The sequence below is a fragment of the Arvicanthis niloticus genome, chromosome 13, assembly GCF_011762505.2.
Source record: "Arvicanthis niloticus isolate mArvNil1 chromosome 13, mArvNil1.pat.X, whole genome shotgun sequence".
Classification (NCBI taxonomy): Eukaryota; Metazoa; Chordata; class Mammalia; order Rodentia; family Muridae; genus Arvicanthis; species Arvicanthis niloticus.
Genome location: NC_047670.1, coordinates 2543698 through 2566327, shown reverse-complemented (window position 1 = coordinate 2566327; position 22630 = coordinate 2543698). Strand labels below are relative to the sequence as shown.

Below are 22630 nucleotides of genomic sequence, written 5' to 3'. Positions count from 1 at the left end.
GACCTGCCTTAGTTTCACCTAATAGTGATTTTTTTTAAAAAAGGCACTCATGTACAAGTCTTACTTTTCCTCACTTTTATGAAATAAGTGTAGCTAGAGTGAGTGATCCACAAGTATCAAGTGTGTTTCATTGGCATTTCTAGCCCCATTAGCTGTACTTGGGAGGTATGTGAATGATCCCTCTCCTTTCATTTCCAAGGGATATGTTTGAGTGAAAGCAAGGTTCTTACCAAGTTTATGAGTATACATATATGATTAACAAGCAAGTATATGCAATACACATTAGTTTTTGTACACATATACTCATGTAGTTTAAATAAAATTTTTCCATATGTAGTGCTCCCATGGACTAGCTAACCAAAATCCCAACACCAGGTATTAGAAGCCCTACTTTGAGTGGTTGGTTAGTGCCTAAGAGACTCTAAAAACATAGGCTATTGATTTTTCCCTTGTTTATTCCTCAGAGGTGAAAGATAAATCCCTCTTGCTGAAGATGTCATGTACTTCAGGCATAGGCCTCAGACACCGTGCACTGGATCTGATCTGAAAGCTCAGATTATCTTTTATGCTACCAGAAAGTTCTGGGCAAGCTTCCAAGAAAGGAAGCCACCAATAATCCTACCCAGTGATGATGTCTATAAACCACAGCAACAGCCAGCAGGGCATAAAAACTCTGAGGGTAAAGTAGTGGCACCCATGCCTTATCAGTAACCAACATTTCTCTACTTGGACTTAAAAGGTAATACCAATAGACATGCTAATTGTGCAAGAGGCAAAGCTCTCGAAGGTGTCAGCCCCAGACAAAACTACAGGTGGCTGAGGAATGTTGAGAGCTGGAGAAATAATCTTCCTAAGAGAAAAGCAAAGCAATCAGTTATTCAATACCAAATATACAGACTGAATAGGTTATATTTCTATCACACACACACACACACACACACACACACACACACACACACACCTAAATTGAAAGAGAAAAAGACCATGAGTTTAAAAGAGAGTAAGGTCAGAATGCATGGTGGGGGTTGAGAGGAAAGGGGGGGGGGAATGACAGAAGTATAATCTCAAAAGCTATTTTAAAGGAGAATGCAACGTGGCAAGCTGCTTAAAGCTGCTTTGAGTCACTATAGCTTTACTTGTACCGCCTTATCTGTAATTTAAGTATTCTGTGTGGTGAAAGAACTATTATTAGTATTTCAATTTCAAAATGAAGGAAGAGCCTCAAAATGTGAGGACAGATGATGGGCTTGTCCTACTTGTCTAAAGTCATTTATACATACACACAAGACTTAGAACCTCCTTTTCAAACTACGTCAAGATTACTTTTCACTATCATGGGTTTCTGACAAAGTTACCTAACAGCTTTTTTCCAAATGCACTTTCATCGTTAACACAAAGAACAAGGAATTTGAACAAGGAGTCAGTACCTCAGAATGGTCTTTGTAAATTCCTGTAAATTTACAGAGTTGACACAGACTCTCTTGTCTCCTCCTTGGTTTTCAGTGTTTTTTTTTTTTTTTTTTTGTGCTGTCTGTGAATATGGGCCACTCTCTCCCCTTACAGGAGCATACACATGAGTGTGCACACGTCCACACCAGTGTATCCAGTGAGCTGAGCCATTGTTTACTCATGTACCCAGCTTCCCTCGTGGTGCTCACATGTTGGATTCTTTTGTGCAGAAACCCAGCAACACTTTCTTTACCTCACCAGAGCCCAGTGTAGCTGGTAAGAACATTTTCTTACAGTTTTTCAAACTTTTTTTTCTAGGTCTACTGGCAAATGACATATGCTTTGCTTTGCTTTCTCTTTCTTTCTTTCTTTCTTTCTTTCTTTCTTTCTTTCTTTCTTTCCTTCTTTCTTTCTTCCTTCCTTTCGATCTTGGACAGGAAGAGAAAACAGTATTATATTTATATTTGAGTCACTGCAGTATGTGTCCGGAAAGGTTTCTCTTCTCTTAGCTGAGGGCAAAGTAAGCAAGGTTTAACTGAATGTCCTTTCAGACCCTGTTTTTCTTAGATGAAAGTTTACTCAAAAGAATTAATTTAGTTGAAAATGGACATCTCTTGTTTTGATCTCCTGTTTTTCTTTCTAAAAATTTTTGCAAGCTGTTCCAGTCAAAAGAGTGACCCCCACATATATATATAGAATATATTCTGAATGCCAAGTGGCTTAGGTAATGAATGCCAGAATGCTTCAAGTGTGAATCCTCTATTTGGAAAGCAGGAGACATTTCTTTCTATGGTTTTCATGGTTATTGTTGTTTTAATATGGAATTACGTGATCTGATTAGGCCATGTCAGCAAGAGCTCTCAATCATGACTTGGATGGACTGGGTTTCTGAACTTTAGGGCTCTGGGAAAGGCATCAAAGGGCAAGGTCCCCGCTGTGTGCCTTGGGGACAGTATCTGGCCTGTTCCAGAGTTCCTTAATGTGCAGTACTTTGATATTGAGGTAATATCTTTAAGACTATTTCCAACTTTGCCTTTAACGAGTTGGTAAGCTTCCACAGAACTTTTGTGCAACCTCCCAAGGATTACAGACTCAGGGGTTGGGGCAGGCCAGGGCCTTCACTTTCCATCCACCCAGGAGTTGCCAGAACCAATCTTGTGAGAAAAAAACTCCAGAAAAAAACACCTCTCCTGTTCATGTCAGTGATGTTTTTCAAACAGAAGCACGTGGAACCTAAAAGAATCCTAAAGGCCCCAGGGCTAAGAACCCTGTTCCAGTTAGAGTGAACCTTATAACTATGGACCTCTTGGGACACAAATAGCTGGTCTTATATAGTTGGAGTGATTTGATCTGGGCAGATAAATTCCTGGCTATGTTCTTGATGCCTCCAGTTGGTAATGCCCAGGGGAGCTGGATAGTCAGGGTTCACATGGACATTCTTACAATGAGACCTTTTGTTGCTCCTGTGCTGGGCCCTGAGAATTCTCATAAATTCCCCTGCAGAGTAAGATTTTACTATGTGGTTGCTCACTCAGCTGGCACCAGCTGTTGCTGCTTATTCTATCTTAATTTCTGTTTTAAGAATTTTCTTTGTTGTTCCCATTTAACTGCTGATTGCTGATGCACATGGCATTATTAGCAGGGGCCAATAGTTTGTTCCAAGGCGCCACAAACTAGTTATATGAAGCCACCCCTGGGTATAGGCTGACTGAAATGTTTATTTTGGTTAATAAAATGTTTTTGAAAGAATCATTGTAACTTCAAAGCCAGAGCCAAACAACACACTTTTGTTGAGGTATTCCAGGGCTCAAAAAGGAAATGTAGAGGAGCAAGAAAAAAGTGATTACTGTTTAACAGTAGCTAGATATTGTTGAATTTGAAGGAAAGGGGAATAGACTATCTTTTATTAGATCGAATACTGACAGCAGCATTTTGGCATGATGGACATGCCTTTTGCATGAGATGACTATGACATCTTCTCAAAGTACAGCCCTGGGGGCTAAGTGCCAACCATAATAGATGTGACCTTTTAGTACTGTGGCTACTGGCATGACTCTGTTGTAATCTTAGATCATCCATTTTTCCATTTGGATGTAGCTGAGACTGACAGGGCAGGAATTCAGCCCAAAGTAACTGATTTATAGTTAGCTTTCTGTCTCTTTCCGACTTGTCTCTTGCAAAACAAACTTGCAAATCTACTTCTTTTTCCTGCTTCTGTAGAGAACTTGGAGGCAAGAGTAATGATATCCCTCATGTGTGAGCTAAGCTGATGTAACTGAGCAGTTAGCAACATTGTTATCATATGCTACAAGATTAAACTGAATCTTTTTTCCTGCAGAAAATGAGAACTGCAGTGTAGAGACAAGCAGTGCTATACATGTTAGCATGGCCAGGAAGGGGGTTGAGGGTGAGGGCGCTGTCTTGAGCACTGACACTTTTATGTGTTAAAAATACCTAAGGGTCGCTTTTGTAATTCAGTGATATATTGTCACTGATACTACTAGGTCCCCTATCCGAGGAGATGTACCCGAATCACTCAACACAATGCCTGAGACTGACTGGAAAAAGTTTGTAGAACTCGATGACCTTCCCATAGCTTCATGGGGTAAAAACTTGGGCCAGATATTAGTGAATATGAAGCGGGAGAGAATCAAATTTGCTGTGCTACGTGTTGCAAGGAGGAAAAGTGCTTAAAACCTGTCAGGGGAGCACTTCAGATATGGCCTGTCTTTCTGGAAACCAATTTAAGTTAGCATGAGCACTGAACCTATACACTTACACTTGGTCTTAGCTTTGTCTTGGACCACCAGAGCTTCTGGACCTTAGTCCTGGTTCTTCAGTCTTTGGTTGGCTTTTACTGCTGTCTGTCTCAGGATTCAAGGTCCTGACCTGCCTGTCTCCTGTTTGTTAGGTCAAACAAGTTCTCAGGCCAGGAAGGTCTTATCCTCTGTGGCCTAGGCTACCTCAACCACCATAGTTGAGTTCAGGCAGGCTAAGTGACAGTTTGGACTAGAGACTGAGCTTGTGCCTAGGAAGAAAGCGGTGCACAGGGATCCAACCATGGGAAAGAGAACAAGCCAACTTATGCTAGGAACAAAGGGCTCGCTGAGCTCTCCAGTGTCAAGAACTCAAAGGAAAACATCTGCATAAAGTAGAAGAGAAAGGAAAGTGAATGCATGTGGCGACATTACTCAGATGCTGCCCTTTCGACACACAGATATGCTGGCTTGCCTGGGCACCATTTGAATCTTTAGTTTCTCACACATGGTGAAAAATCACCCAGACACATTTGAAGTTACAGCTTTAACTTTTAACTCAGCACAATAGATATTTGTGGTTCTAAATCTAAAGGGCATAAAATAAAGGGGTACACAGGAAAAACAAATAAAGTAAAAACACTTTTTCTGTCTTCTGTTTCACAGAATGCAGACTCTGTCAGTAATATCTCGTAATATCTCATACATTTTAGAGCTTTTTTTTTTTTTTTTTTTTTTTTTTTTTTTTTTTTTTGGTTTTTCAAGACAGGGTTTCTCTGTGTAGCCTTGGCTGTCCTGGAACTCACTCTGTAGACCAGGCTGGCCTCGAACTCAGAAATCCGCCTGCCTCTGCCTCCCAAGTGCTGGGATTAAAGGTGTGCGCCACCACTGCCCGGCCATTTTAGAGCTTTTTAATGAACATGCATGAAGATAACTGCATGTACTAAATATTATTTTCTGATGAATACAAATAATATTGTACCTTTTAGAATTTGACATTTCCTGGTAATTTTTTTTTTGTTTGCTTGGTTTCTGTTTAGAGTTTGTCTGTACTGTGAAAGTATGTTTTTCTATAAAATATCATCTTATAGATTATTTAGATTATTTACAGGTTATTTAGTCATTTACACTAAGTTGAAGTTAATAGCAAATTTCACTGGCTTCTGAAAGGAAGTGGAACGGATTCTGGTGATGCAAATGGCCTAGAGAGGCAGCTTTGCTTCATGCTCTCTCACCAACACTTGCTTAGATTGCACTAATAATCTAAACAGGAAGGTAAGATTTATGTTTTGTTGGAAACTATATCTAGGGAGAAGTGGTACAGAGAGCTCTTTCCAATGAGAAGGCTGGACAGGAGCTCATCTTCTGTAGCACCACCACCCCCTCACCCCCAGAATATTTCTTTTTACTGGAGAAATCAATTCTAATTTCCAGAAAAGGTGCTAAGATGGAAATTTTGTTGAGACAATCTTCTGTCCTTTGGAATTCTTTAAAAGCATCTACTTCCTTCACCATGCACTGAGTAAAGAAAGCAAATTGTGATAGAAGTGGGTGGGAGACAACAGAGCAGAAAGTTTGTTTCTAGTCATTATGATTCCGTGATTGAGGGAAGCAGGGAGCCAAAGGCACTGCCAAGGCACCATTGAGTGGCACACTAAAACTGCTTCTCTGAGTAAAAGGAAGAGTGAAAGTGCCTGTTCTGAGGAGAAGGCACATGGTGAAGCATGGCACACCAATCCTCAGTACATGCTGAAGATACACACGTGTACGTGGAGAGAGACTCCTGAGAAGCTTTTCTCCAACTGAAATACCAGGTAGGTAAACAGAAAAAAAAAAAAAAAAAACTTTAAAGGCCAATTTGCAGATGACCGAACACATTTTATGTTCCTACACCTTTATAGAGGTTTAAATTTTTTTACTTCAAAAAATATACACATGAGGCTGGAGAGATGGCTCAGGAGTTACAAGCTTTTGCTGCTCCTGCAGGGTACCCAAATTCAACTTCCTGCAGTCATGCCCTGTGGTTCATAACTGCCTGTAACCCCTGTCCCAGGGAATCCGATTCTCTCTTCTAACCCCTAAGAGAGATGCATTCATGTCCACATACCCACCCACTACCAAATCTACATACACATAATTAAAACTAAATAAATCTTTATAAATACAAAATCTGGGGAGGTGGGTTGGGTCAGGAGTAAAGACACTTGCCTAAAGATTCAATCCCTATGGCCTCATGTGGTGGAAGAAGAGAAACCTGTGCTCTGACCTTCAGTTTTGTACACACACACACACACACACACACACACACACACACACACACACACTAAATAAATGCAATTTTAAAGCAAAAATTTAAAGTACATATTTTCAATGTTATAAAATAGTGAAATATACCTTATTTTCTACTGTATCTTGAAACTAAACATCCTCTGAGCCTAGTCATATTTTTTTTTATCAATGACAAGTTGTGATAAATTTACCTTTCTCTGTTTTAAAGAATCACGAGTATCTTCATGCAGCGGTTTTTTGGCTCTGTACGGCACGTGGCATTTCTAGCATTTGCTATAATTCTCATAAAAACATATGGACTGACTGCAGTGACCATCACTTCTAAGGTTGGAAACGGCATATGTGACATTACTCTTTAGGACTGCAGAGATGATATTTGATTCCACAAAAGGGACTATGTCCACGTGTGTTTTTCATCACAATTGGAAAATTTAAGATTTAAACCACATTGAACTTTACCATACTACACCACTAAGAATAAATATTCAACTCTTCCAGAATTAGTCCACAGAATATGTTGCCCTATGGAGAAGCTTCCCTAATTCCCAAGTTGTGCAACTAGAAACAAATCTTTTTTGCCTGGTTGGATCTCGATTTTTTTACTGAAAAATATTCGTAATGATGTATAAAGGGTCCAGTAAGCATTCCTTTGAATGCTGACCAACTAGGTTTCTGGGGATGTTCAAGAACTGTGTAGACTCAGTCCTGTCTTTATGGCTATTGCATTTTATTGTGCACTTAAACAAGAAAACAAGACCAGTTTGCTACACACAACAGCAACGTTTCTGAAAGGAATAACAAATGGTGAATGAGGCTGACAACTGTAAGGACAGAACAAACAGGCAGTTCATAGACAAGAACCTGGAAGAAGGCAGGGTTGGTGGCAGTGATCAGGCAAAGGAGATGTTTCTTTCTGAAAATCTTCTCTATGACACCACATGGTTGGTTCTTTTTCATCATTTAGGTTTTAGGTCTAGTGGCAGTCCTTCAAGAAAATGTATTGACCTCTTTATTTCTCCTTTTTTTTTTTGCCAGTTATTCCTTACCCATTACCTCAATTTGTTCCTCTAATCATCTTGTTATTGTGAAAATAATCTTGCTTTGTTTGCAACTTACTTATTATGTACTTTTCTTCTTTGGAAAAGAAGATTAGCTAAAGTCTTATCTATTTTATTTACTTATTTGGCTGGAAAATACACACAATGAGACATAAAGAGAAAAGACCATGAAACATTAACACAATGAGTTGTTGTCTTTCAGGGACCTCCAAGAATCTTGTTTCCTGGGATCTTGATCACTGACTAATTCTAATGTTGGCTCTGGGGTTAGGACATCAGCAAACTGTGCAAGTCTGGGCTTGGTAAGCACTTACTTAGAACAAAGTTGAGTCATGTGAGGAAACCTGGTCTGGTTCCATCTTTTCTCAGTAATGAAATATGGCTGGAAGATCAAGGACCAAACATCTTAGCCGTGTAAGTAAAACTTAGAACCCTCTTTTCCTTCTAGTCTTTCTAACAAAATATAGCTATAAGACTAAATTTAACTAGACTAAGTTCAATTAAAAACAATAGAGTAATTCCCTCACCCTAAAGAACTATGGTCAATAAAAACAATAAGACTTAAGACAATAAAGATTCAGAAAAATAGAAAAGAGGTGAGGAAGAGAAAAGGAGGAAGTAATATAAGTTCAAAGAAGTCAAGCACATGCAAAGTCATTTCATATTATAAGACGAGAAGTTATTATCAGATTTAAATTAAAAAATATTAGGATCAAAAAAGCCAGTTAGGAAGCCATTTCAGTCATCTATTGACACTGAACCAATACAACATGGGAGAAGATCCCAGCATCATGTGTGAGGAGAATCTGGTCTACAGGCTGATTCCATGAATAAGTGACTTCATTGGTAGACAAGGCCTAGGGAAATTCAAGTAACACCTAAAAATAAAACAGCCTAGGTCAGCTAACAGATAAATAAACATGAAATTCGATGAGATGCCAATGATCATAGCAGAACCTTTCTTATTTTACCTAGTGGAGAAGATTTGAAAAAAAAAAAAAAGAAGATTCTGAGCCTCAGTTTAAAAGAGAGGTTGTCATAGAACTAGAAGAGAAGCCAGATGGGACGCTGGGAAAAGGGCCTAGCTTTATTAAAGTTATCTTATTTTGTTATATGCATAAGAACCTGATAGAAGCAGATACACTGAGATGCCACATACTGTGGCAGCCTGGTGCACTGTGAGCTCCTATCAGGTACATATAGTGTATCTGTCACTTGAACTCCATGGGATATTTTGGGACACACATATATTTTAAAAACAGCCCTGTGTGGCTCAAAGCCTTTTGCTGGTGTTGAATATGATACACTAATGAGTGGACAACATTACTTGGAGGAACATGGAGAATGAGTGCAGATTTTCCATGCAAATTGTGTTTTCAGATTGTAAAATTTGGTGGAAAGAAATAAAATAAACAAATAAAAGTCACAAAGGTACAGGAAGAACCTCTTGAGTTCTATTAATCCTTGTCGGTCTTTCACAATTGTCTAAATCCTTCTAGACAGATAAAAGATATGAGATTTTCATCCTTTTACTTCCTTTACCCCTACTTATTTGCCATATCACTAACTATATTTAATAAAAAATCAAACTCAGATAGACCTTATTTATAAGATGATAAAATAATAAATATATATTAATATGAAATAAACACAACTGACGTTTATCAATCTACGAGGTAATCAAAATTGTTCTGGTCATTCAACATTAAACCTAAAAGGAAGAAAACTAGAAGACAGCCAAGTTGGCACACCCAAGTGTAAAATGCAAGGCTTGGCTTCCATCCGTCTCCTTTGCCTCTCCATTTTGCCTTTGTAAATGGCATGCATAGATTTCCTGTTTCTTGAAAAAAAATTCACAATCTGTTTTGAATGTTTTCTTTCACCAAACCTTTATATTTAAAAGCCAGCAAGTTTAGTGGCTTAAATCCATCTCCATTCTTATTACCTTCTGTCGCTACCATGTTCCTTCTGTAGATATAACAGACTCTAGGAAGGTGTTCAAGAAGATTATCTGTCATGAAGGAGATCATGAGCCTTCAGAAGAGGTACTTGTCTGCCTAAAATCAAAATAAAACACCTAACAGCGAGCTGTTGTACAAGGGAAGTGTGGCTGCAAGTAGAGGTGGATGCTAATAACCACAGTGAGGTTGGTCCTATGGGAGGAGGGTCTGAACTTCCGAGGTTTGTCTGTGGAGCCACGATTACAACAGGAAATGGTTTTTGCTCATGGTTGGTGATGTCCAATGAGCCCTCTGAAGGAAAGATGGCGAATTTGGGGAGTAAGAGAAACTAGAGCTCATCAAATAATGGGCTCAAAATTAAAGATAATAATGGAGAACTAAGTAAAAGGACCACATTTGAAAGACTGTGCAGGAGGAGTGAAATGGTGGAGTTTTCTGTTTGAAGGTCAATTCAGATTCTACTGCATCCTCTCTTCTGTAAACCAGGCTGCAAGTGCTGCTTCTCCAGCTATCGTGACCCTTAAACTTGCCTTGCTCATACAGTGACCACTCCCTGGGCAGGAAGTATAAAGCTGGGCAAAAGTTCATAGCAAATCATAGAGCACCAGGGGAGTGAAAGATTCCTAAAATTTCAGTGGTGTTAAAAGAACACAAAATCCTTCTCTTGACATTTCTGAAACGTACAGTTCTGAAATGCATCTTAACAGGCTCAGTCCCATATGTTGGCAAGCTGTTTTCTTTCTAAAGGCCCTAGACAGGAATGTTTCTTCCAGCTTCTAGAAGCTGTCTGCATGTCTCAGCTCCAAATCTGCAGCATCGGATCTTTTCTCCCTCTGCTCCTTACCTTATTGTAAAGACTCTTTACTCTGGTGTCCTTGATTTATCCACACTGTGAAGTTCTCTTTCCAGTCCAAGGAGACATGTGCAAAGGTTCTAGAGATCCTTTGACCCCATGGACATCTTTGGGGGCTACTAGGGAACAGAAGACACTTATTCAAGAACTCCTAAAACTGAGCTAGAGTTTGGGTATAGGAATACATATGGTATCCTAAAGAAACTAGGTTAGTGAGAGGACAAGTGTTGAAAATGTTTGCATGGTATATTTAGGCTGTGATATTCAAGGGGATTGGCTAAATTTGGAGCTGAAAAAGACCCAGATATTTTACTGTAAAAACATGGAGATAAGGCCAAAAACTTGACCCAGCAACATTATGTCCTTTGCATGTGCAGGGTTCTGGATTCAACCCTGGCAATCAACCACTTGAATAATCAAGTAATTAAATGAAATGTGCATGTAATCATGGTATGGGTACCAGGAAGAGTATGTGGTAACTGACATAAAGCAATGAATTAACATTTTCACTACTACCATAAATACTGTTTTTCTGATCTTTTCCAACTGATTGTAGTTGGTATAACATGTCTGTTCATTATTCTATCAGATATTTTTGGCAACTAATATGCCATACTATTTGAGGAAAATATCTGTGTTAATGTCAGAGGCAGATACATGAGAAATAACAAAGACTAACTGAAAATGTTTGTTTTTGCCAATATGATCACCAATAAAACCATGTGTGTGGGCTAGTTACCCTAATCCTCCTATGATATGGTAGCACAGAGGTGAGTCAGTTTGATTTTGATACCAGGTTTATTTTATAGGAGCTATTAAGGCTTCAGAGTTTTGCTTAGTCACTAAGGTCTTTATTTCGTTGCAAATCCAACACTACAGTTTGAGGAAAGAGCAAAAGGAACCCCACCCCCAAACACTTGTTTTAGTCAGGCCAGATTTCACTTATAATAAAACTCTACAAACATTCTTTTATTCTAAGCTCTGGGACATCATGAGCCAGAGAACAGCAGAGTAAATATCACTGTTACACAGCTGATGAGAAATGCCAGTCACTCTAAAATATACGGAACCACATTTAAAGGACATCTGTAAAAGTGGCTTTAACATCTACTCATCCCTTCTGTGCAAAGGTCAGCATGATAGGAGTGACTTGTCTATTATACTCAACCCTCCTATCTCCAATGGAACATGTAATGTTTTCCTTCTGCATTTAATGTTTCTATGAACAGGACTGCCAGGTGGAGAGCCAGGTCCAGATCCACAGTTTTGGCATTCCCTTGGTCTTCCTACCCTTTTTGTTAGGCTTCCAAGCATGAAGACTGTCAATTTTATCTTTATGTGCCTTCTGGTTCTCTCTCTCTCTCTCTCTCTCTCTCTCTCTCTCTCTCTCTCTCTCTCTCTCCCTCTCTCTCTCTTTTCCTTTGTTAATATTGGTACTTACTACTGACATAAATACAACCTAACTGGCCATGTTACCCAGTCTTTGACATTGGTACTTATTCACTGATGTACATTCACAATCTGACTGTACATAATACCCTAGCCTTTGTTCTTTGTGATCTAGCTCAAGTTCTATTGAGAATACTGAAACCCAATTCTGATTACCTCATTAGCAGTCCAGGAACCTTCTTCTGCTTCTCACGGGCTTGTAAAATGGTGAACAGTAGTCCTGACAAACACCTTAAATCTATTCTTCCAGAATGCAAGTTTCTGTCTGTGCTTGAGTTTTCAGTAAAACAAGACTTCATGTCATCTCTAAATCTAGTCTGCATATTCTCTACAACTTCAGACTTTGATATTCATTTTACTTTACTAAACCTAGGAAAACCCGAGACCCTCTTTCATGGCAAGTACAGGAATGTCCTATTATTTATGTAGTAATTCCAAGACCCTCCGTGGATGTCTGAAAACACACAAATAGCATCAAAACATATAAACAGTTTCCTCCCTCACTGTGCATTTATGATTTATTTCTAGTTTATTAACAAAGCATGAAGTTAGCAAAAGTAAAATACTAGGCTGTCATAACATTGTGAGAATCTCTATTGCACTGTCCTCATTAGTTTTCCTCCTTGAGGCAATGTGTATGATGCAATATTGACATAATGTGCTGATCTGTAAGCTTAGGTCACTATGTGAGAGTCACTTGAGGACAAGCCACACAATTCCAAGTAGTCAATTTGATACCAAGAAGCCTACTAAGTGACTAACTGGTGGGCTGTGCTGTGTGCACAGCATAGATACACAGAGCACAGACCGAGTCTCATTCCAGAGACAATGAAGTAGGAATGAGCAAGAGATTTTTGTTGCTTTTGATTTTGTTTTCAGCACTGAAGATAATGTGCAATTTAAAACTTACGAACTCTTCATTTCTAGAAATGTCCACTTAATATTTTAAGATTGCAGTTGGCTGCAGGTAATTGAAACTGAGTTCTAAGAAGGAAACTGCTCATGAGGGAGCCATACGCTATTAATGAAGGCATTCGTGAAATTTATGCTGTCCCAAATTGAAAGATAACTCTGCCTTACCATTTAATTTGATTATCACGTTTCTGACACTTTTCACATTGAACTCATAACTGTTTTCTTATATGTGCTTCTTTCTCCTCCACATGGCAAGCTTTTAGAAATTAGAGACTAAATCTTACAACTCTTAGGTATCTTGAATTAGTCTTCATTTATACTTTGTGTTAGCATGAATGAATGATTTGATTTTGTTTATGTGTTTTACGAGATATTTGTGACAATATGAACACACCATTTGAACCTGCTCAAGAATAAGATTCACCTGGACCTAGAATAATGGATTATCCAAGTGAATAAGATGGTACTTTGACACAATGAGCCAAGTGAAATCTCATCTCTAGAAACCAGCATCTTAGTACACCATTTTCAAGAAAGAGACCATCTCATGACCTAAGATTCAGTCTAATCTTAGTACCAGAAAACTGAAACCTCCTCACTAGAGAATAAATAAGATTCAATTTTTAATAGATGACAAACTGTCACAGAGCTGACGGTTTCAAATTATCTCAAGTATTAGCTACACTCTCAACAGCCAGTAAATGAGGCATGTGGAGAGAGGCTAGGGCTTGGCCTCTAGTCATGGTGTTGGTGGCAACAGCTGCTCATGCCTTTGAAGGAAGCCCTTGCTCTCTCATCAGACAAGAGATGTATGTGTCAAGCTCCACCAGTTAAAAGACCCCAGATGATTTTGGGAGAGTGGTAGTAAATTGGATAGGGCATCAGAATCTCCATCCTCCTATGGAGATGCTGATGAATAGTATAGACCAGGGTGATGAGAAAGGTCATTGTTGATCTATAAAGGGACCAAACAATCTTAGATTGAATTACAACATTGAATTGAGAGATAATATTTCATTTTTTATGATAAGAAATGGAGGCCTTTGTAGCAGGTAAAATTTAAGGGTGTTACGTTTCAGAGCACTAAGAACAAATATAGACATATGAATCAAGAAGAAGCTAGTTTGAGCTCATGTAAGAGGTAATAAGAGGTGAGATTACATAATGCTGAAACTTTGCCTGACCTGATAAACCTCTATGACTTAAGAAAGAGAACCCTGTCTGGTTATGCCTAGCCTCTTGAATATTATTATGGGAAAAAGAATTTCTCATATTGCAGGCTGGGGAAGCCAAATATGGTCTTCCTGAAGCAGCATTCTGCACTTGACTGTACACAGAACTTTTGATTCCAAAGAAAGTTTCAGAGAATTATTTTTAATATTATTTTAAAGTCATCACTTAATTTTCAATATTATCATATTAGTTTGTTCCCAAACTAATATGGATAAGCAGAGGGTAAAAAACTGAGACCATGTAGTTGAATAATAACTAAGATATTAGGAAAGATGGCAGTGTGGTTGTGTTCCCATGAATCCTCTTCTAGTCAGCTTTCCATGTGAAAGATTCAGACAGTAGAATAAGGTCAATGAACCTCCACGATACAGTTTTGAAACCAAACAGGTATGCAGTCCATTGCTGTAGACTCACGCAAAAGGCAGGATGAGTGGGGGGCTGATCTGCTAGCTAGGAAGAAACTCAAAGTCCCAGATCCCAGAGTGGGTCCAAACATGTAAACAAAGGCTCTCCTTTAGCCCGAAGAAAATCCATCTCTCAGTTTCTAGTGAAAGCACTAGCAGCCCTGAGAGAAACTGCAACCAAGAGTTGAGGTATTGTTTGGCCACACTGCTGAGAACTGGAAACGCTTACTACACCATTCCTTGCCAGTAACATCAGGACATCAGTTTCTGCACACAGAGTCGGGGAAACCTTTTGACTCGGAGGTAAAATTTTCAATGACAACTAGAGGAAAAATGGTGGTCTGAGTGTCCAGGAAATGCAAACTGAAACTATGGAAGACGCCAGAAATGGGGAAAACTGAATGATGATATTATTCTGTGTGGAAATATAAAGCACAAAACAATTATTTTGCAGACTGTATCTGAATTATAAACACACATAGAAAAGGACCCCCACACCTCATTTTTTCGAGTTCACTTAAAACTTTTTAAAAATGGAGATAAATATGTTCTAATGCTAACCGAAGAGCAAGCATTCAATAATCTAACAGGGTATGGATGAACTAATGCAACTGTACTTCTTTTACATTTTAAATGTAAAAGGTTCTGAGTAATAACATACAGTGGTCTTGAATTTGTGTATGACGCTTTCCTTCACAAGAAAGCTTACGCACTCAGTGAAAAGACAGTTCACAGTTAGATATAGTCAGGTACCTCATCCTGAGGGTCCCATTATTAGAAGGGAGGAAAGACTACCAAATTTCACTTGATTTACATCTGAGTTGTATAATGGTTACAATTAATATATATTTGAAATACTTATATATTTTTCTCAAAAGTCATATTTAATAACACGTGAGAAAGATAGTTTTTTAATCTACTGATACGAGTTCAGCTGTCATGAAAGTTTTTGAATACTTTGTCTGATAAAACTGAAAATCTCCTAACCAGACAAACACATGGAAAAAAATTTTATTTTATTCTTTCTACATGATGATGATAACCTTAGGAGATTTAAAAAAATAGTATTTGTTTGGATAAACATCTGAGGTTTGGAGGAACCAAAGAATTACTGAACTCCATGGCATAAGAAACTAAAATATTCAAGCTAAGTGATTGGAGAATGAAACCTCAGGGTAATCTCTGAGGTACGCCAGGCTCTGGGACGTCAGTGTGAGTTAGAATCACCGGGAATGCTGTGAAAAGCTACCGCTCCACTTCACCATTACCTTTAGGTACCTGGTGAATAGGTCTGGGGTGAAAGCTGGAAACACATACTATACCTAGTGTTCCAGTAACGCTTGTGATGGTGGCCTAAGGACAATTCTCAGAAACATTGCTTTAAAACATTTTATCACCTTTGTCAGAAATATTTGAGATTTTCAGAAATAAGCCTCAATGACACACAGGTCTCTATTGTTCATATGGTCCCAGAGTTCAGTGTTTGAAACATGAGGATTCAGATTTATCAGTGTCATGCACAGGCCATCTTGCTCAGAACCACATCAGACCATTCCTGTGGAGTAAGCTTCAGAGAAAGACTCCTTAGGTTATAAGGTGTTTGCAGGAAGGTTAGAAAAGTTTTTTTTTTTTTTTTTTTTTTTTTTTTTTTTTTTTTTTTTTGCCTTTGCTTGATGATATTCCAAGCAAAGTAGCTTTCTCCTCTCCCATGGCTTCAAATCCTAGTCTTTTGGGCTCTTCCCATTCCATTTTATTGTACATCATAATTGCATGGCCATTATGGATATACTTTCAAAGTGTATATTTACTTTGTGAAAGCGATTACTTTAGGGAAAGCAGAGGTCAGAATTACAGTTGGTTGATAGATCTGAGAAAATAAGGGTTCACCTTCCTTGCTCCTTGCTTATATCAGATTTCATCTTGCTTGCTATGCTCTCTTCTCCAAATTCACTGTTCTTAAAACTGTCCCTTGGCTGTTCTACTTTGTGGAGTACCCAGATTGCCTGGCATCTTTCTGACTTTTCCCCCCAAACAAAACCTCCTTGAATTTGAATATTTAACTACCTTGATACAAATCCACAGCAACTTCTCAAAGGAAACAACTTAAAAAGATAATTTCTTCTGATTCAATCTGTTTTATATGGAGATTTTAAACTCAAAATACCTTTACATATAGGAAGGTATTTCCAGCAGTTGACTGTCAGTTCAGCCATGGGAGAGGAGAAAGCTACTTTGCTTGAAATATCACCAAGCAAAGGCAAAGAAAACCTTCTCTAACTGTCAGGGAGCTAGTCTTGGAGTAGTTAGTTACCCAGTATCTTTCTCATAATAATATGCAGTTTAAGATGCTGCGAGAGTTTTTCTTGTGAGGATGTGAGCAACGTTCTTCCTTGCAAGACTCCAAGCAATCCCTTCCTAAGAGGCAGTGAATGTGATCCTTCACAGTAAAACATTTCCCTTTATGTTGTTGACCCAACAGTTGGACTTCTTCTAGCTTAGTTCATACAGACTAGAAGTAACATTTAATTATGGCTAAGAAGCCCTTTGATTCTATCTCTGTAAGTAGAGAACAAATAGCCAAATGAAACATGGCTAAGTTAGGTAAGGTAAGACTCTAGTAGATCAGTTCTGATAAAGAAATAACAGGGCACCACCCTTTTGTATCAGGCCTAGAAGTCTAGCTGCCTGGTTGGATAGACTGTTATTTATTTATTTATTTTTTTATGAAACTAGCTATCTTTCAATCAATAATTTATAAGTCAATCACGTTTTCTGTTTCTTATATAATATTTCTTCTGGACATATAAATATGTTCACTTATACTGATTCTTTTGCCTTTAAAAAATCCAAGATCTTCTTAGCTTTGCCAATAGGAATCATAGAAATTAGTTTTGATCAGACTGCATTAACATCTGTGGATAAAAATGGTACCAACCATGACCATCAGGGGACAGTAATTCAGGGGAAGTCACATCAAGCCTCTAGACTCAAAAATGTTTTTAGCAGGACTAAAATAATTTTCTGGGCAGTGCTCTATTTTAATTTTATTAAACAAGGGGATCTGAAGTTTCCCCCAGAGGTGACTGCTGCCAGCAGGAAGCAAAACAGTCTGCCTCACTTCTAGAAGCACAGGACTCAATAAAAACTGCCCAGTTTATTTCTCTGGCTTGACCTAGCTAGGAGAGGAGAGATTTTGTTTTTTTATTTATATAGACTAAATAGAAAGTAACCTCAACTTTCTAAAAACAACAATTACTTTCAAAATTTATAACAATTGTGGTAATGGGGTTCATGGGTTAAAGTAGTTGTCACCAATTCTTGACAACCTGAGTTTGATTTCTGGAGCATACATGGTAGAAGGAGAAAATCAACTCTTACAAGCTATCCTCTGATCTCTACTTATATTGAAGGCATAAACACACCCCTACCACACACAAAAATAAGCAAATTCATGTAATAAAATACTTAAAAATGTATGACACTTGTACTGTTACTAGTTAAGTATACACTTTCACTCATGATTTGCTTTTTTTTTTCTTAGTCAATATTTGTTTTACTGACTTCTCATAAGTTATTTTAACCTGACCTACATGGAAGACACATAATTTCAAATTTCTTTTAATAAGATTAAAACACAAAAGTAACACATATATAAAATATTGTTCTGTTCATTTAGGTATATAGCTATTAAATTTATGTTTTCATACTAATCTAAGTATTCGAGGAACTTTTAATTTGAGGTCACAATTCTATCATCTTTGCATGCCTGGATCTAGACCAAACTCTAATGAATGCACTTTGTAGACAATGAAGGGTTTCATGACACATGGACAACAAGCATTCCAAGTGTTTGAATTCTATGACAGTGTTCAGAGAGGTTCCACCCAATGCAAATATTTTCTAGAGCCTTTTCCATGGAAATACTATAATTTATAACTTTATGAGAAAAATAAAGTCACTTTCTGAGCACACGTGAAACTACTTCATGGAATGAGAACAATAAAAGTTTTATCACATTGATAAGGATTTCATTGCATTTAGTAGATTATGGAGCAGAAAGACTCTGATAGTGACCTCCAGTTCCTCTTCAGTGAGGGATGCTCCAGCGATCACTATGGTCAAACGAATGTGCCTCAAGTTTTACAGATTATGTTACAAACCACAGCAGTCATAAAATACTGACTGGGTGTTTGGCCATGAGATGTCATACATAAAATTATGCAAGAGAGAGGTGTAAAAACAAGTAAGAGGGAAAGGCATGTCTGTCTAAGTGTGAATTAACAGCATTACATGTATTCTTTCAGAAGACCTTCAAGAGAATCCTGTAGACATGCTTACCATTCTTCTTGTTTTATAAGAATGTGGGGTGTGAATTCGATTGACCATTTTTTACTCCAGTAGAATTTCATCCCCCACTGAAATCCACTGAGTATACATGAGTGTTTTGGGTGGTGATCTCTAAAAATACATCTGTCAACAAGTTGATATGTATTATAAGACCATAAACTAAAGTGTCCTAGATGATAGCAGGCATTGCCTATGATGTGGTAGAACAGAAAACCTTGTTCATTCCGGCAGGGATATAAAATGGTGCAGCTGCAGTGTGAATTGGAAGGTAATTCCTCACCAAATTTTAGCCAAGATTATGATTTTGCAGTTACCATTCTACTTTTGGAAATGTGCCTAAAAGAATGTTGAGCCTAGACTTAAAAAGATACTAATGTATACATATGCACAGTAGTGGAACAATTTAGTGACTGTTTCCAGATATATAGGCAAGTGAAGTATGGTCTATCTACACAGAAGGCTTTTGAAAGAAGGAAATATACCTCAGCACATGCTTAGCAAAATAAGCCAGATCCCAATGAACAAACATTGACACTGATCACATGAGGACCTAGAATAATCACATTCACAGAGAGAGGAAGCAGAGAGCTGTAACTGGAATCTGAAGAAACAGAGCTGGGAGTTGTTTAATAGGTAGGTTTCTGGTTGGCGGTTTTGTAGGACAAAGGTGGAGAGTGTCCCACAGTAACATTGATGTACATTATGACACAGATATGTATCCCTAGCTGGATGTGTTTCACTTAGAAAATTCTATTTTATCACAAAAGTATTAAAATCAAAAATAAAATTTAGTCTCTGTGCACCATATATAGATCCCATTAAAGCTAGATAAATAATATCCTCAACTCTGTTTCCTCCATTATGATCTCAGAAATCCTATAGCCCCTGGAACTCCATCTAACACAGGAAATATGGTCATTTGTATGAAAACTAGAATGATAATGACATTGACTATATGTGGATATATTTTTCAAGTTTTATATAAGCATATACCTATATAAATACATCTATCACCCTGTAGGATTATGGAAGTAGGTGGAGTAAAACTTTAAACACTATATTTCAGAATAACTACTCTCTGATGAAGTCTATTTGCTTTTGTTACTCCAGTGTTTGACCTTAGATTGTCATGAAGCATTGAAGTAGGGCAAAGAGAATCAGTATCTAGACAGAAAGGAATAGAGGCAGCTGTGCTGAGGAGGCTGTAGAGTAAATAAAGGGCTCCTCTAGCTCATGCTGGCCTTCACTGCAATGCATGATCTTGTTTTATGTCTTTATTAGCACTTCAGAAAATTAACACCTCTTCTGCCTCCCAGCACAGGTAATTTTGTGTCTGGCCCACCTGCCTAGACCAGTACTGATACAATTTTTTTCTTCTGTCTTTCTTTTTATTTCTTTCTTCTTCCCTTTCTCCTTCTGTCCTCTTTCCTTCATTTTTTCTTTTTTTCCCTCCTAATTGTTTCTTTTGAAGAGAATAATATTTGCGAGAAATGTTCTAAACAACTAGAAAGATTAAAATAAACATTGGCACGAGTGTACTGAATACAAAACAGGGAGCTTAGAAGCTAAGAGCACTTGCTTTGGTAGTGGACCCATGTTTGATCACCAGCACCAACAAGTTGGCTCACAGCCATCTGTAGTTTAGTTCCAGATGACCACAAGCATCAGGCACATATGCATACATTTAGGCAAACCCTAACATATATAAAACAAATAAATCTAACAAAGAAAAGATCAAAGGATTTCCATGGAAATCTCATATGTTCTAAATGAGCTCCATGTTCTGACTGGGAGAGAAGAAAGGATGCTCAGGCAAGATGGCAGGCATAAGAGTGGTTCTAAGACCCCACAGAGACTGTGCAGAGACACTGTATGTACTTGCTCACACAATCTTCAAAACAGGATGGTAGGAGGAGGTTAGTTGCCATGCAGTGAACTTGAACTTGATGTACATTTACATAATACTATAAAACAAAGCATTTAATGGATAGGGCTTATTATGCAGGAAACGGTCAATAAAATAATAGAATGATTGCTATTATACCAGATTGAAAGGTATAAAAAGCTTTACATGGTACAATAATAAAAAAGAAACATTAACTTTAGAGGAAATTAATGTAAACAGATTTTTATTGATCAGATCACAACGTGACTGAAAATTGAGTAAAGGTCTACAAGACGTGGAAAACTGTCATTTGAGGACAGAGTGCCACATGCCACCCTTTGTCTCAGGCCAGTCACTCTGGACATCCATGTCTCAACTAGGTCTCTGATCCTCTCTAACATGTTTTATTGACACTTCACCCTTGGCCATGATTCTCAGTACAGTAACCTCACTGTATGGTCATAAGTCCCTTCCTTTTGTTTCAGTAAGTGACTTTGCAGTTGCAGAAGAAATAGATACTTAAAGGAATGTTAAACCCATAAAGTTTGTGTTTATGTTAAGTTCAAAAATGTAATGTTTATAGTCATTGAAGTAAGCCATCAAGATTTCTGAAAGGACTGGAAATGCACAACAGAACCCAAGATGTTATAAAATCAGATGTTAGAAAATCAAGTGAGATGGAAGGTTCAGCAGGTTAAGGCATTTGCCACCAATCCTGATGACCTGAGTCTGATCCATGGGAGGACCTTCATGACAGAACACCTGTAAGTTGTCTTTGACTTCCATAGGTGTGCCATGACATACTCCACCTCTCATATAAATGTTATACAAAGAAAAGTACTTTTAAAAGAAACTTAGATGTATTAACCATATGATTTTAATTTTTTAGAACAGTATGTTTTCTTGTCTATACATAGGGCTAGAAGGAAAGAGAGAGATCAGAATAATGGATATATTGATTTATTTTCTTTTGACTTTTTAAGACAAGTTCTCATTGTATATTTAAGTAAGGTTTGAACTTGAACACCCATCTCAGCCTCCTGAATGCAAGGATCATAAAAGTGCCACATCACATGGGAATTGGTCTATTTTAGCAACACAGCATTAATGATCAACATCTCTTTGCCAATTTGAAGTTTGTAAAAGACTAACTTGTAAAACATCTGGGATGCTTGAGAAATTCAGATAGACTAAGATTTTAGTTGATATAGTTTATAGTATTTATAGAAACTTAAAAGTCGCCAGACAGTTGTGGTGCACGCCTTTAATCCCAGCACTTGGGAGGCAGAGGCAGGCAGATTTCTGAGTTCAAGGCCAGCCTGGTCTACAGAGTGAGTTCCAGGACAGCTAGGGCTGTACAGAGAAACCCTGTCTCAGGAGAAAAAAAAAAAAAAGAAAGAAAGAAACTTAAAAGTCAATTAGTTACATAGTTTAGGAGAATGAATGAAGAATTAACCAAGAAACACATGTTCCCTCTCCCATTTCACCATTTATAATGACTTACTTGTTAAACATAAAGCTTTGGGAAAAGGAGTTAAAGTTTGTAACTTTTGGTTAGAACTCTGCTTATAAGATCTCTTTGATATATAGGTGCATAAGAATGTCTGTCTCGGTGAAAAACAGAAGAACCCTGTGTTACTTACAGTTTCAGAGAAGGCTGCTGGCCAGGTCACCCAGTAAATCCCTCCTGAGGATGGGTACAGCAATGTGGAGCAGTAGGAAGCAGCTAATATACAACAGGAAGGGTGGGGCTAACTATGGGCCCAGATGGGTTGATTAATAATTATCTTGGTGGGCTGTGGGGCCCAAGGACTGTCCCAAGTTGTCAGTTGCCTGGCATCAGAATGATTAGGGTAGATCCATAGTGGGCCCCAGAACATGAGACCCTGATAAGAGAAGCAGTTGGGGTGTTGACATTTAGATACAGGAGATACTGGAGTTTTGTGGACTAGCACTAACGGCTTTCAATGTTGGGTTACAGCAATGGCTCCTGTGGCCATTCTGTCATGTGCCCAGGCAACAGTGAAAAGT

The 22630-nt window shown here is 38.1% G+C and overlaps 1 protein-coding gene across 1 annotated transcript in view; it reads right to left on the bottom strand.

The window, feature by feature from the left end:
- The window catches only part of Ca1 (carbonic anhydrase 1), a 41742-nt gene extending 19371 nt beyond the window's left edge, over positions 1–22371 (bottom strand). The window contains exon 1 of the mRNA XM_034516993.2: positions 22243–22371. The gene's annotated coding sequence lies outside the window, so the exon portion shown is untranslated. The remainder of the gene's footprint in view (positions 1–22242) is intronic.
- Between the last annotated feature and the right edge of the window lie 259 nt (positions 22372–22630).